General features: G+C 38.7%; 1 protein-coding gene and 1 non-coding gene across 3 annotated transcripts in view; one reads left to right on the forward strand and one right to left on the reverse strand.

The window, feature by feature from the left end:
* The window catches only part of SOS1 (SOS Ras/Rac guanine nucleotide exchange factor 1), a 140,888-nt gene that overhangs the window by 27,997 nt on the left and 99,033 nt on the right, over positions 1 to 13,858 (forward strand). The gene's annotated exons all lie outside the window — the stretch shown is intronic.
* On the reverse strand, positions 10,420 to 10,523 carry LOC115831700. The gene has a single exon (XR_004027205.1). It is a non-coding gene; the product is annotated as a U6 spliceosomal RNA (small nuclear RNA).

A 13,858-nucleotide genomic window follows, 5' to 3' on the forward strand; every position in this document is an offset into this window, starting at 1 on the left:
TACACAAATGTGCCACCTCATTGCAATAACACTAGAAATTGTTTACTACTGTAGTTTACTAAGAACTAACCACATAGATGATCATGCATTTCAGGAAAATATGATAGAAATAGGAAAGATTCTAACCCAGGTCTTAATTATTCACATACGGAAGAATGGCCTGTATATCTTCATTATATGTGTAGGGGAAAATAGTGCCTATCTTTCAAGATCATTGGAAGGTTAGAGATTCTTTTGTTAAATCATGTTAGTTTAAAAAAATGCATTTATTTAAAAAAGTATTTCTATAGTATTAATAACTGATTTTTTGAGATCTTTGTATATGCTTAACGTGGCTTTTTAAGAGTCACAGTTTACCAAAGAAGTAATATTGTCTCATTAAATTTCTGAAGTTAACATTGTAGCACTTTGATATTTAGAAGTAAATTGTCATTTTCATTTTAAACTTAATTTGGGAATTTAAGTATTATGAAGTTTTTCTCAAATGTCTAGTTTGGAGAGACTATTTTTACAACTAATTAAGAGCTTTCAAGTGGATTTAAATTTGTCTTGCTTTGAAGATATTTTATTTCATATCACACTTTCAGATTGCTTTTAGTTTTGTAAAATTTCAAGTTGCTTTTTCTTGAATTATAAATTTATTTAGTGTGTTTTGGTTTTTAATCATTTCATTTATTCATTCAGCCCACCAACAGAAATGCCAAGCAGTGTTCTAGATACCAGGAGAGGGCGGGTGATGAGACAAAGTCTTTTACATTCTAGTAGGAGAAAGCAGACAAATAAATAGACAAAGAAATACTGTAGTTTTAGATAACAGTAAGCAGAATAAAGAAAATAAAGCAGGTTGTGATAAGTAGGGTCTGAGAGGCAGGAAAGCAAGGGATACTCTTAAAAATAATGGTCGAGGACAGCCTCTCTGAGGAGGTGACATTTGAGAAGAGACCAGAATGTTCAGAAGCAGCCAATAATGCAAAAAATCTGGTGGAGGAGCACCCTAGAAGAGGGTAGTTAGTGTAAGACCTTGAAGCAAGACAAGCTTGGGGTGTGCAAGAAACATCAAGACAAGCAGTATGTGCAGTGAGCCACGATCCTCCAGCCTAGGTGAAAGAGTGAGACCGTGTATCCAAAAAGAAAAAAGAAAAAAAGCAACCAGTATGACTAGAGTATAGCATATGTGAAGAAGAGTGAGAAAAGTTACGTTTGGAGAGAGAGACAGGGACCACTTCATGTAGGGCTTTAGCACTAGTGATAGTAGAACACTTGAGGATTTTAGGCGAAGGAGTGACATAAACTTAAGTTAAAAATTTAATTATGGTCAATTTGTGAAGAAAAACAGACTTTTGTGGGCGTAATAATGAAGCAAAGTAACTATTTTAGAAAAAAGAGGTGATGGCAGTATGAACTAGTAGTGTAGGTGGTGAGAAATAATCATAATTGGGCTATGTTGTGTCCACTGGAGTAAACCATTAGGAGAGAATGGTAACTTGGAAGTTAAATGAAGAAGGAGTGGCAAGAAAGTGGAAGTGGTCAACTGTCATACTGCCAAGAGGTCAGGTGAGATGCAGGCAGGGATTTAGTCCTGGCCATATTATAGAATGGCATCCCCTGGTGACCATGACAGCCCTGGGTGGAGAAGCCTGGGGGGCTGGTATAGAAAAGGTGACTGTGGAGATCCTTTTGAGGAATCTGCCTCTGAAAGGCAAAGAATGTGGTGAACACTGGGGGATGTGAGGACAAGGAAAGCTTTTTTTTTCTTGTTTCGAGTGCTTTTATATGCCAATAGGAGTGATACCGTTATGTTTAAGTTCATTTTTTTGTTCATGAATGAGGTGAGGCTTTCCTGAGCTAAAACAGTAGAAAAAAGGAGTTGGAAAAGAGTTAAGGGGCTTATAGACAATTATTTATACCTATGGGAAAGTTGAATTTTTCATTTGGATTCACAGGTGAAACATCAAAAGTTGAACACAACTGCATATGTAATTTCATTCACTTATTCATAGTGCAGTACTTGAGCTACTTAAGTACCAGGAACTAGGGTACAAAGGTAAGACATGCTCACTACCATCAAGGAGGGAAAAATCCAGCAAATAAACAGATGTGTACACTCTCACTGCACAAAGGACATTCCTCAGACCAGCAGTGTTGGTCCCACCTGAGAGGTTGATAAAAATACCAAATGCTCGGCCAGGCGCAGTGGCTCATACCTGTAATCCCAGCAGTTTAGCAGGCTGAGGCGGGTGGATCACCTGAAGTCAGGGGTTTGAGACCAGCCTGACCAATATGGTGAAACCCCGTCTCTACTAAAAATACAAAAATTAGCCAGGCGTGGTGGCGTGCACCTGTAGTCCCAGTTACTCGGGAGGCTGAGACAGGAGAATCGCTTGAACCCAGGAGGTTGAGGTTGCAGTGAGCCAAAATCACACCACTGCGCTCCAGCTTGGGTGACAGAGTAAGAGTCTGTTTCAAAAAACAAACAAAACAACAACAACAGAAAATGCTCTACCCAAGAACTACTGAATTGGAAGCTGTATTTTTAACAAAATTTCTAGATGATTTAAGTTTGAAAAGCACTGATATACGTAAACTATACATTAAAAAGATGTGATAAGCACTAAATGTTTTTTTTTTTTTTTTTTTGAGATGGAGTCTTGTTCTGTCGCTCAGGCTGGAGTGCAGTGGTGCGATCTGGGCTCAGTGCAACCTCCACCTCCCAGGTTCAAGCAATTCTCCTGCCTCAGCCTCTCTAATAGCTGGGATTACAGGCGCCTGCCACCACGCCTGGCTAATTTTTGTATTTTGAATAGAGATGGGGTTTTGCCATGTTGGCCAGGCCAGTCTCGAATTCCTGACCTCAGGTGATCCACCCACCTCGGCCTCACAAAGTGCTGGGATTATAGGCATGAGCCACCACACCAGGCCTGCTAAAGATTCTTATAAACAAAAAATACTGTATGTAAGAGCTCAGTTACTATGTCAACCAGCCCCCCCAAAGAAGAAAAATGATCATAGATGAAAAAGTTGGATCAGACATTTCCCTGGATTGGCATATTAAAAGGTGCTTGATAAGAGTTTGTTGAACTAAACTAGCTCTAGGTGCTACCATTTGAAGATGAATTATTTGCTATTTAGTAGTCTGCATTTAGTGTTTATGCACAGAGTGGTTTTTTTTTTTTTTTTTTTTTTTTTGAGACAGGGTATCACTCTGTTGCCCAGACTGGAGTGCAGTGGTGTGATCTCAGCTCACTGCAACCTCCGCCTCCCAGGCTTAAGCGATTCTCCTGCCTTAGCCTCCCAAGTAGCTGGGATTACAAGCGCGTGCCACCATGCCTGGCTAATTTTTTTTTTGTTTGTTTGTTTTTGTATTTTTAGGAGAGACGGGGTTTCACCATGTTGTCCACTGATTGACTATACTAGTGCCATGAACATGGGAAGTGTTAGGATATAAAGATAAGTGAGACAGTCACTGCCCTCTAGTAGGAGACTCAAGGACATTTATTTTACTTTTTGGGTTATAATCCAATACTATTGCTACTTATTTTGTTGTGTAAATTGTTGCAGCTTTGGTCATTGGGAGCTTTTTTAGGTTGGCTTCTTTTCTTTTTTTTTTTTTGAGACGGAGTCTTGTTCTTGTTGCATAGGCTGGAGTGCCATGGCACAATGGCTCACTGCAACCTCCACCTCCCAGGCTCGAGCAATTCTCATGCTTCAGCCTCCCGAGTAGCTAGGATTACAGGTGTGTGCCACCATGCCTGGCTAATTTTTTGTATTTTTAGTAGAGATGGGATTTCACCATGTTGGCCAGTCTAGTCTTGAACTCCTGAACTCAAGATGATCTGCCCATGTTGGCCAGGGATGGCCAAAGTGCTGGGATTACAGGTATGGGCCACTGTGCCAGGCCAGGTTGGCTACTTTTGAACACTACTTTATGAGTCTACTTTCTTGCTCGTTTCTTCCCTATTTTGAGGGCTGCCTCATATTGGATCAGTGTTTTATGAAGAATATGATCTCTTAACTGACCACTCTGTCAGTATCACAAGAGGTGTTTTGTTTCGTAAAGGCACACTCATCATTAGCGAAATGGAAATGAAAACCACAGTGAGATACCACTTCATACCAATTAGGGTGGCTGTTATTTAAAATAAAAAACCAAAAATGAAAACCAAAGGACAACCACATGGATGTAAAGAAATTGGAAACTGCATTGCTGGTGGGAATCTAAAATGGTATAGCTTCTGTAAAAAACAGTATGGCAGTTCATCAAAAAACTAAACATAGAATTACTGTATGATCTAGTAGTTCCACTTCTAGCTATTGAAATCAGGGATTTGAACAGATATTTGTACACCAGTGTTTATTGGCAGCACTTTTCACAATAGCCAAAAGGTAGAAACAAACCACGTCAGTTACCAGATGAATAGATAAATGTAGTATATACATGCATATAATAGAATACTATTCAGCCCTAGAAAGGAATGCAATTCTGATGCTGCAGCATGGGCGAACCTTGAAAACATTTTACTAAGTGAAAGAAGCCAAAAGCAAAAGGACAAATACTATATGATTTCACTTCTGAGACACCTAGAATAGTTCAATTCATAGAGACAGAAAGTAGAATGGTAGTTTCCAGAGCCTGCAGGGAGGAGGAACTGGGGAGTTATTGTTTAACTGGTGCAGAGTTCCAGGCCAAGATGAGAAAGTTCTGGAGATGGATAGTGGTGATGGTTGCACAACAATGTCACTGAATTGTGCATGTAGAAATGGTTAAATGGTAAATTTTGTGTTGTGTGTATTTTACCACAATTGAAAAAAAAAAAGTCACTTCCTTGGCTCCATCCCAGGCATACTAAAGTAGAATTTCTAGTGGTCGGGCCCAGAATCACGCATTTAAAAAAAAAGAAAAAAGCTTTTCAGTTTATTGTTATGCATGATTTAAGAACCACTGATATGTGGGATTATCTAATGGAAAGTGGGGTAAACTGAATTTTGTTGGTCTATCTTTAAAGAGAAATTTATCAGATAGATGAATTAGAGTATAATCTTCATCTAAATTTTTATGTTTAATTCAGCTGTTAATATTTACACATTACTTCATGTGGTAATGTGAATAATGACTACTAATAATTATTTAGCATTCTACCACATTTTAAAGCACTTTCGGCTGGGTGCAGTGGCCCACGCCGGTGATCCCAGCACTTTGGGAAGCCGAGGCAGGAGGATCATTTGAGCCCAGGAGTTCAAGACCAGCCTGGGCAATGTGGCTAAGCCCCATCTCTAAAAAAAATTTTAAAAATTGGCTGGGCATGGTGGCATACACCTGTAGGCCCAGTTACTCTAGAGGCCGAGGTGGGAGGACCTCTTGATCCTGCGAGGAGAGTGGAGGCAAAGGTTGCAGTGAACCAAGATTGCACCACTACACTCCAACCTGGGTGACAGAGTGAGACTCTGTCTCAAAAATAAAATAAAATAAAGCACTTTCTGATATGTGATCTCATTTGATCATCATGTTATCCTCTGGTGGTGATAATTGCCATTTTCAGGCGAGACACTTGAGACTTTGGAGATTGAGTGAGTTGCCTAAGATCATACAGATAAAGTCAGATGTCCAAGATAGATCTGATTACAACTCCTCTTAGCAGTCTCCAAGAAAAGAGCAAGTGTTATTCAGGCCATTGTAAATATTCTGTGTTTAATTGTTTTGTGACAAAAATGTAAAATTACTAAGTTAATCATGAACCATAGACTTAAGACCACTTTATTATATAAACATGACTGTTATCATATGACAGCTCCACTGTTCTTGCCATGTTGGCAGTGGTTAATATTTACAAAACAAGATACTTTATTTTGTCTAGGAAAGTATTCTTATGAAGTATTACTATGTGAATACTTAATAAATGCTAATTAATATGATTTATCTGGAAATCTAAAGCAGATCTATGATTCTGTGGCATTGTTTTTCTTCTCTTCCCTTGCATTGAAGCGGCCTCTATACCCAACCATTTGTGCATAATACTATAACTGTCACCAGATGCAGTGGATCGTGCCTATAATCCCAGCACTTTGGGAGGCTGAGGTGGGTGGATCACCTGAGGCCAGGAGTACAAGACCAGCCTGGCCAAAATGGCAAAACCCCGTCTCTACTAAATACAAAAATTAGCCGGGTGTGGTGGTGGGCGCCTGTAATCCCAGCTACTTGGGAGGCTGAGGCAGGAGAATTGCTTAAACCGGGGAGGCAGAGGTTGCAGTGAGCCAAGATCATGCCAATGCACTCCAGCCTGGGTGACAGAATGAGACTCCGTCTCAAAAAAAAAAAAGAAAAAAAAAAAAACAGCGCAACTGTGACTATTTCCCTTTTGAAGAATGTATTTGCCACAGTTGAGCCCAGGAGTCAGCAGACTCCCTTTCCTAGGACATCCAGCCATGTTTTAGTAAAGTAGAAAGATGTGGGGAAAAGCCATTTCTAGTGTTCCTGTTTTACACTAATTTTCCTCTAGCCTTCCTGTTTACCAACATGGAATTGTCGGGGAAGGGCATTTTTATTTTATAGTGATTTAATATCTAACCACTTCTTAATTTGATAGGATAGGGCATTATATGATAAAATTATTAAAAATGTAATCCAGGCTTGCTTACCAATACCTAGTATGTTAAACTGTCTATTTGCTAATTGCATGTCTGAAAGATCTCAAGCATAATGGAGTCCAGAACTCTTGATCTCTTGTTCCCTCTCCCACTTATGAAAACATCTGCTCATCTTACAGTATTCCTTATCCTAGTATATGCATCTGTATCTGGCCAGTGATCTGGGCCTTACCTAACTGTAATTTCATTTCCTTTACTCTTCCCTTCACTTGTATACAGTCTGCTGCCTTTGCCTAGAATGTTATCCCTCTCACTTCACCAATATACTTTTCACCTAAATTCTGCTCACCCTTCAGCTTTCAGCTTTAATCTTTTCCGAACCACTAGATTAACTTAGGCACCCATTTAGTAGCCTCGTGGTATCCTGTACTTTAACAAGAACATCAATAATAGCTACAGGTAACATTTATTAAAGATTGACAATATATTGGTATGTAATATTACCAGAAGGAGTAAGTAATTCGTGCAGGGTTACACTCTGGTAATTGAAAGAACAAAGATTTTAATGTAGGCAGTGTAGCCCACAGTTAACCTTTTTACTACTCTGCCTCTTACATAGTGATAATTTTGTTTATTATTATGTTTAAATAAATTATTTGTTTAATGTCTAGTTCCCCTATTGTACTTCTAAGCTCCTTGAGGGTGGGGGCTGTGTCTCTTATACTATCTGTTGAATGTGTGCATGTATCATATTTGGGATATAGCCTTTCCATTACTCAGAAAGTCTGAAAATTGATAAAAATTTGTAGGTGGAATTCACAGATTAACCGTTTTATTGTCTAGAAATAAATGTGAAGAAATCTGTTTAGTTCATCTAGTAAATCAGTTTACTGTGAAGTGGTCATATATCAAGGAACCTGATTTATTTGGAGAAGTTTGAATTTGAAAAGTTTTTTTCCTTATTATGGCTTTGGTTTACTAGAAACTAGAATCTACTGCTTAGAGGTTATGGGCAAATTAATTGGTGAAGATACTAGAAAGACACTTGGATCACAGTTGCTATCTGTTGGCATTTTAAGGAAGACTGCCAATGATAGTAGACACACATCACATGTATTGTGAATTGCCATTCCAGCTTAAATATACCTCTTAGAATGTGGTTGAAACTTAAAATAGGGTAGGATAACTGCGCGTGGTGGCCCATGCCTGGAATACCAGTGCTTTGGGAGGCCAAGGCAGGAGGATCACTTGAGCCCAGGAATTTGAGACCATCCTCAGCAACATAGTGAGACACCCATTTCTACAAAAAAATGAAAAAATTAGCTGAGCATGGTGGTGTATGACTGTAGTCCCAGCTTCTCAGGAGGCTGAGGTGGGAGAATCACTTGGGCCCAAGAGGTCAAGGCTGCAGTGAGCTGTGAACACGCCACTGTAGTCCAACCTCGTGACAGAGTAAGACCCTGTCTCAAAAAAAATAAATAAAAATAAAAATAGGATAGGATAGATGGGAACACTAGCAGAGAAAACACTGGGAATTTGATAAAGCGCCCCATCTGTGTCAGGACATCATTGATAAAGGGATACATGCCACTTTTGGAAGATAAAGAGCATAGTTGAAGAGGAGCTAAAAAATCATCAGAGACTCTTTTCTTGAGTCAGTTCCTTTCTTTATTGGTGGGAACTCTGTTATCACATAGTAATATTTTTAAAAAGTTGTTTAGGAAGGTCATACTGTTTTTAAAGCAAAACACATGAAAAATGATACGAATTTAGCACTTGACACATGTTTGCAATTTGATGTGTATAGTTATTTTCTGTGGGAAAGGACTTTAAATATGTCTTTCCCATGGCTAATATATACACTGGCGTAAACCACATACCAATGAAAATTTTTAATTAAATTTATATTTTATTTTATATACACATAGACATAAATGTTATAAATGTGCATAAATATGAGTAATTTTTAGTAGAGCTTTGGGGGAGGAATGATTCATTCTTTCCCCCTTTTTCTTCTCTTCTATTCACATCCCTGCCTTGCCCAGGACCATTTATAACCCATGTTGAAAACAAAGGTTATATTCTTCCATATTTTTCTCCATGCTGTCATGCTTGTGTATAAATACATACTTAATTTATTATTACACATACACATGTATATATGTATATGCGGTTTTTTTTTTCGAGAATTCCCTGTATTTTACATTTTTTTGTGAGTTTTCTCACTTAAGAATACCTTCTTTTTTCACTTAAGAATACCTCACTTAATAGCTCTAATTTGTTCTTTTTAATGGCTACACATATAGTTGTATTAGTTTGCTAGGGGTGCCATAACAAGTACCACAGACTGAGTGATTTAAACAACAGAAATTAATTTTCTCACAGTTTTGGAGGCTAGAAGCCCTAGATGAAGATGTTGGTGGGTTGTTTTTTTCTGAGGCCTCTCTCCTTGGCTTTATAGATGGCTGTCTTCTCCCTGTTTCTTCACATGATCTTTCTTCTGTGTTCAAATTTTCTCCTCTTATTAAGGATACCAGTCTTGGATTGGATTCAGGCCTACCCTAATGACCTCATTTTAACTTAATTACCTCTTTAAAGACTTCATCTCAAAATACATTCACATTCTGAGGTGCTGGGGCTTAGGACTTCATATGAATTTTGGAGGGACACTATTCAGCCCATAACAATCATATTCCACAGTGTATCCAACCATTCCCTTACTGGTGGTCATTTACATTATTTTTGTTTTTTGCCACCATGCAATAAAATCTTTGTATATATATCCTTTTATTTTTACAGGATAAATTCCCAAAAGTGGATTTTCTGGGCAAAGGATATATTTTAATTTTGATAGTGGTTGCCAGATTACTTTTCAAAAAGTCTTATCAGTTAGCATTTCTACTTGTATGAGAATAACTTTTTCCAAGAATAGTCTATATTCAGGATCCCTCTTCCCATCTTTCTCCTCCCATCTACTCCTCAACTGCTTATAATTTGGGTTTTGCTCCAGCTACTCTATTCATATTCTTTTCTCAAAGGCCACTAGTTCTGTGCTATTGCTACATTAATTGTTCTTTTAAAAATATTCTGTTTGCATTTTGCAATATTTGAAGCTCTTGGAGACTGGTTTTTGTATATTACTTCTCCTGACTTCCTTAAGAATATACCCTAACCACCATTTCCTGATTCTTTTGCCTCATCTTCATCTGCTTGCTGCTTGGATGTAGGTGCTTCCCAAGATTCCATTCTGCTTTAAATTGCTCCTGTCCACCTTAGACTGGGAGATTTTTATTTACTTGTACTATTTCTATTACCTGTGTGAAAGTTAATCATCCGAATTGGGTCATTTTTGTCATACCCAACTAAATCAATAGAGGGGCCAAGGGGAAAAATCATTCAGGGTCTATAACATTGCTCTAGAAATGTAATTCTCTGCAAATCCAGCAGCTAAAACTGCCTATTTGTATAAACAAAAACCAGTTTTATCTACGTCTGCTGAGATAACTTGCTACAACTCTGGGACTAATTTTGCTCACCAACTGGAGTTTGCCAGCTCCCCAAAGCCTTACTAATACCGATAAACTTTCTATCAAGACCAGATATAACATTTCCTCTTCTTTATAAAACCCCCAACCATATCTTTGTTGTTTGGACATACTGAAGACCACCTAGTCTATGTGTATGCCCCAAATTACAATTCTTTCTTCCCAAATAAAACGTTAAATTTAGAGGTTTGCATCTACATTTTTATTTTGACTTTGACACCTGTAGGTGATTCGATGAATCCCAGATCCATGTTTTTGGCCTTAAGCTCTCTTTTTTTAAAAAAATAAAATAAAAATAATGGAACGCTTCACAAATATACATGTCATCCTTGCGCAGGAGCCATCCTAATCTCTGTATCGTTTCGTTTTCAGTATACATGCTGCCGAAGCGAGCACTAAGCTCTTTTTTGAGCCTCAGACCTAGCTAGATTTCAACCTGTACTCTAATAAATTTAAAGTAAAATTTACCGTAAGATACCTCTGGGGTTTTTCTCTGTTTCTCTTTATTCTTTCATTAACATAGATCCAGTTTTTTTATTTTTTTTCCAGAAACATAGAGGAAAAGGGAAAGATGCAGTACCACAAAGCTAACAATAGAGCAAGTGATGTAAGTTCTGTGAGGGCTGGAACTTTGTCTTATTCTGCTTTTCCCAGATGCCTACTATACTGCTTAGCATAAGTGAACCCATCTCAAAAACAAAACCCACCAAAAAACTCTTATGAATTAAATATCAATAATTAACTATTTACTATTTCCAATTAGTCTTAAAGATTGAACAGGCAAGTTTTGCAGCGGGGGTGTGGGGATGGCTACTGGGTACAAAAAGTGATTAGAATGAATAAGACTTAGTATTTGATAGCACAACAGGGTGACTAGTCAGTAATAATTTAATTGTACATTTTTAAATAACTGAAAGTATAATTGGATTGTTTGTAACACAAAGGGTAAATGCTTGAGGGAGTGGATACCCCATTTTCCATGACGTAACTATTATGCATTACATATCTGTATCAAGTATCTCATGTACCCCATAAATATATGCACCTTTGTACCCACAAAATTTTTTTAAAAAATTGATTTTATCAAAAAAGGTTGAATAAGCAAGTTTTTATAAAAATATTTACCAAATATTTAATAACTATGGACATTCTTTTTTTTTTTTTTTTTTTTTTGAGACAGGGTCTTGCTCTGTTGGCTAGGCTGGAGTGCACTGGCGCTAATTGCAACCTCTGCCTCCTGGGTTCAAGTGATTCTCCTGCCTCAGCCTTCCAAGCAGCTGGGATTACAGGCGCCCGCCATCAAGCCTGGCTAATTTTTGTATTTTTAGTAGAGACGGGGTTTCGCCATGTTGGCCAGGCTGGTCTCGAACTCCTAACCTTAGGTAATCTGCCTGCCTTGGCCTCCCAAAGTGCTGGGATTACAGGCGTAAGGAGCCATGCTTGGCAAATTTTCTTTATCTTTTTTTTCTTTTTTTCTTTTTTTTTTTTATTTTTACCGAGGACAGAGTCTCACTCTGTTGCCCAAGGTAGAATGCAGTGGCACGATCTCGGCTCACTGCAACCTCCGCCTCCAGGGTTCAAGTGATTCTCCTGCCTCAGCCTCCCGAGAAGCTGGGATTACAGCTGCACATCGCCGTCGCCAGCTAGTTTTTGTATTTTTATTAGAGACGGGGTTTCACCATGTTGGCCAGGCTGGTCTCGAACTCCTGACCTCCAGTGATCCGCCCGCCCGCGCTTCCCAAAGTGCTGGGATTACAGGCCTGAACCGCCACACCCAGCCACTATGAACATTATTTACTAATAAATAAGCACCATCTTGCATTACAGCTACAAAAATTATTTTTTGTTCTCGTTTTTGAGACAGGGTCTCCAACCACCCAGGCTGGAGTGCAGTGGCAAAATCATGGATCACTGCAGCTTTGAACTCCTGGGGTCAGCTTCCTGAGTAGCTGGGACTACCCAAACCCAGCTAATTTTTTAATTATTTTTTTGGAGAGACAAGGTCTCACTTTGTTGCCCAGGCAGGTCTTGAACTCCTAGGCTCAAGCAATACACCTGCCTCAGCCTTCCAAAGTGCCGGTATTATAGGCGTGAGCCACTGTTCCTGGCCTTACAAAAATTATTTTGTAGGTTGTATTTTTAGCTAGCCTATCACAATTCTTCCAAGTTTTTAAATGGTTTCTGTTGCTTATAAAATATTATTTATTGATAGCCAACAAATTCTAATTTGGTTATTACTAGGCTATCAGTGTGAAAAAAAATTGCAGTTAAAAACTTGTAAAATCTCATATGCCTAAATACCAGGACTGGTTTTATAGTTGTATCAATTTATTTGTTTTTCTCAATACTCAGCATCCAAATTAAAAATAGGAGTATTTTTGTTTACTTTAAAAGGTGATATACTATTTATATTTTGTAACATTCATTGAAGAAAATACTTAAGACTTTCAAAACTAGAAAAATATTATTTTAATTTCTTAAAGCTTTGAAATATACATTGAAAAGAGTGCATATAACCTCAGTTTAAATGTTCAGTTTAAATCAGGGGTCCTCAACCCCCAGGCTACAGACTGATACTGGTCCATGGCCTGTTAGGAACCAGGCTCACAGCAGGAGGTGAGCAATGGGTGAGTGAGCAAAGCTTCATCTGTATTTACAGCCACTGACCATCATTCGCATTACCGCCAGAACTCCGCCTCTTTTCAGATCAGTGGAGGCATTAGATTCTCAGGAGTGCAAACCCTGTTGTGAACTGTGCATGTGAGGCATCTAGGTTGCGTACTCCTTATGAGAATCTAATGCCTGATGATCTGTCACTGTCTCCCATCCCCAACCCCCCCCCCCCCATATGGGACTGTCTAGTTGCAGAAAAACAAGCTCAGGGCTCCCATTGATTCTACATTATGGTGAGTTGTATAATTATTTTATTATATATTACAATGTAATAATAGAAATAAAGTAAACAATAAATGTAATGCACTTGAATCATCCTGAAACCATCCTCCCCACCTGAGTCTGTGGAAAAGTTGTCTTGCCTAAAACTGGTCCTGGTGCCAAAAAGGTTGGGGACCACTGACTTTAGGCATGCTTCCCCACCCACCTCCCCCTAGTCTGTGGAAAAATTGTCTTCCACAAAACCAGTCCCTCGTGCCAAGGTTGGAGACCGCTGGTTTAAATAATAATGAAATGAGCATGCATGTACCTAACAGGTTAAAAAATGAAGTATTTCTGGCCAGGCACAGTGGCTCACGCCTGTAATCCCAGCACTTTGGGAGGCCAAGGTGGGCAGATCACAAGGTCAGGAGTTTGAGACCAGCCTGACCAACATGGTGAAACTCTGTCTCTACTAAAAATACAAAAATTAGCCGGGCATGGTGGCACGCGCCTGTAATCCCAGCTACTGAGGAGGCTGAGGCAGGAGAATCACTTGAACCCAGGAGGTGGAGGTTGCAGTGAGCCGAGATTGCACTACTGCACTCCAACCTGGGCGACAGAGTGAGACTCTGTCTCACAAAAAAAAAAAAAGAAAAAGAAAAAGAAAAAAAAAGAAATATTTCTAATACTTGTAAAGGCTTCTGTGGTTTCCTGATTGCATCTTCTTTTCCCTCCCCTGGAGGTAATAGCTGAGTTTTAGATTAATCAACTACTTAAATTACTTTATAGTTTTGTCACATATGTGTAAATTAATAAACAATGAACATAGTTTGGTTTTGCTTTTTTCTGAACTTGAT

The sequence above is a fragment of the Nomascus leucogenys genome, chromosome 19 (genome assembly GCF_006542625.1).
Source record: "Nomascus leucogenys isolate Asia chromosome 19, Asia_NLE_v1, whole genome shotgun sequence".
Taxonomy (NCBI): Eukaryota; Metazoa; Chordata; class Mammalia; order Primates; family Hylobatidae; genus Nomascus; species Nomascus leucogenys.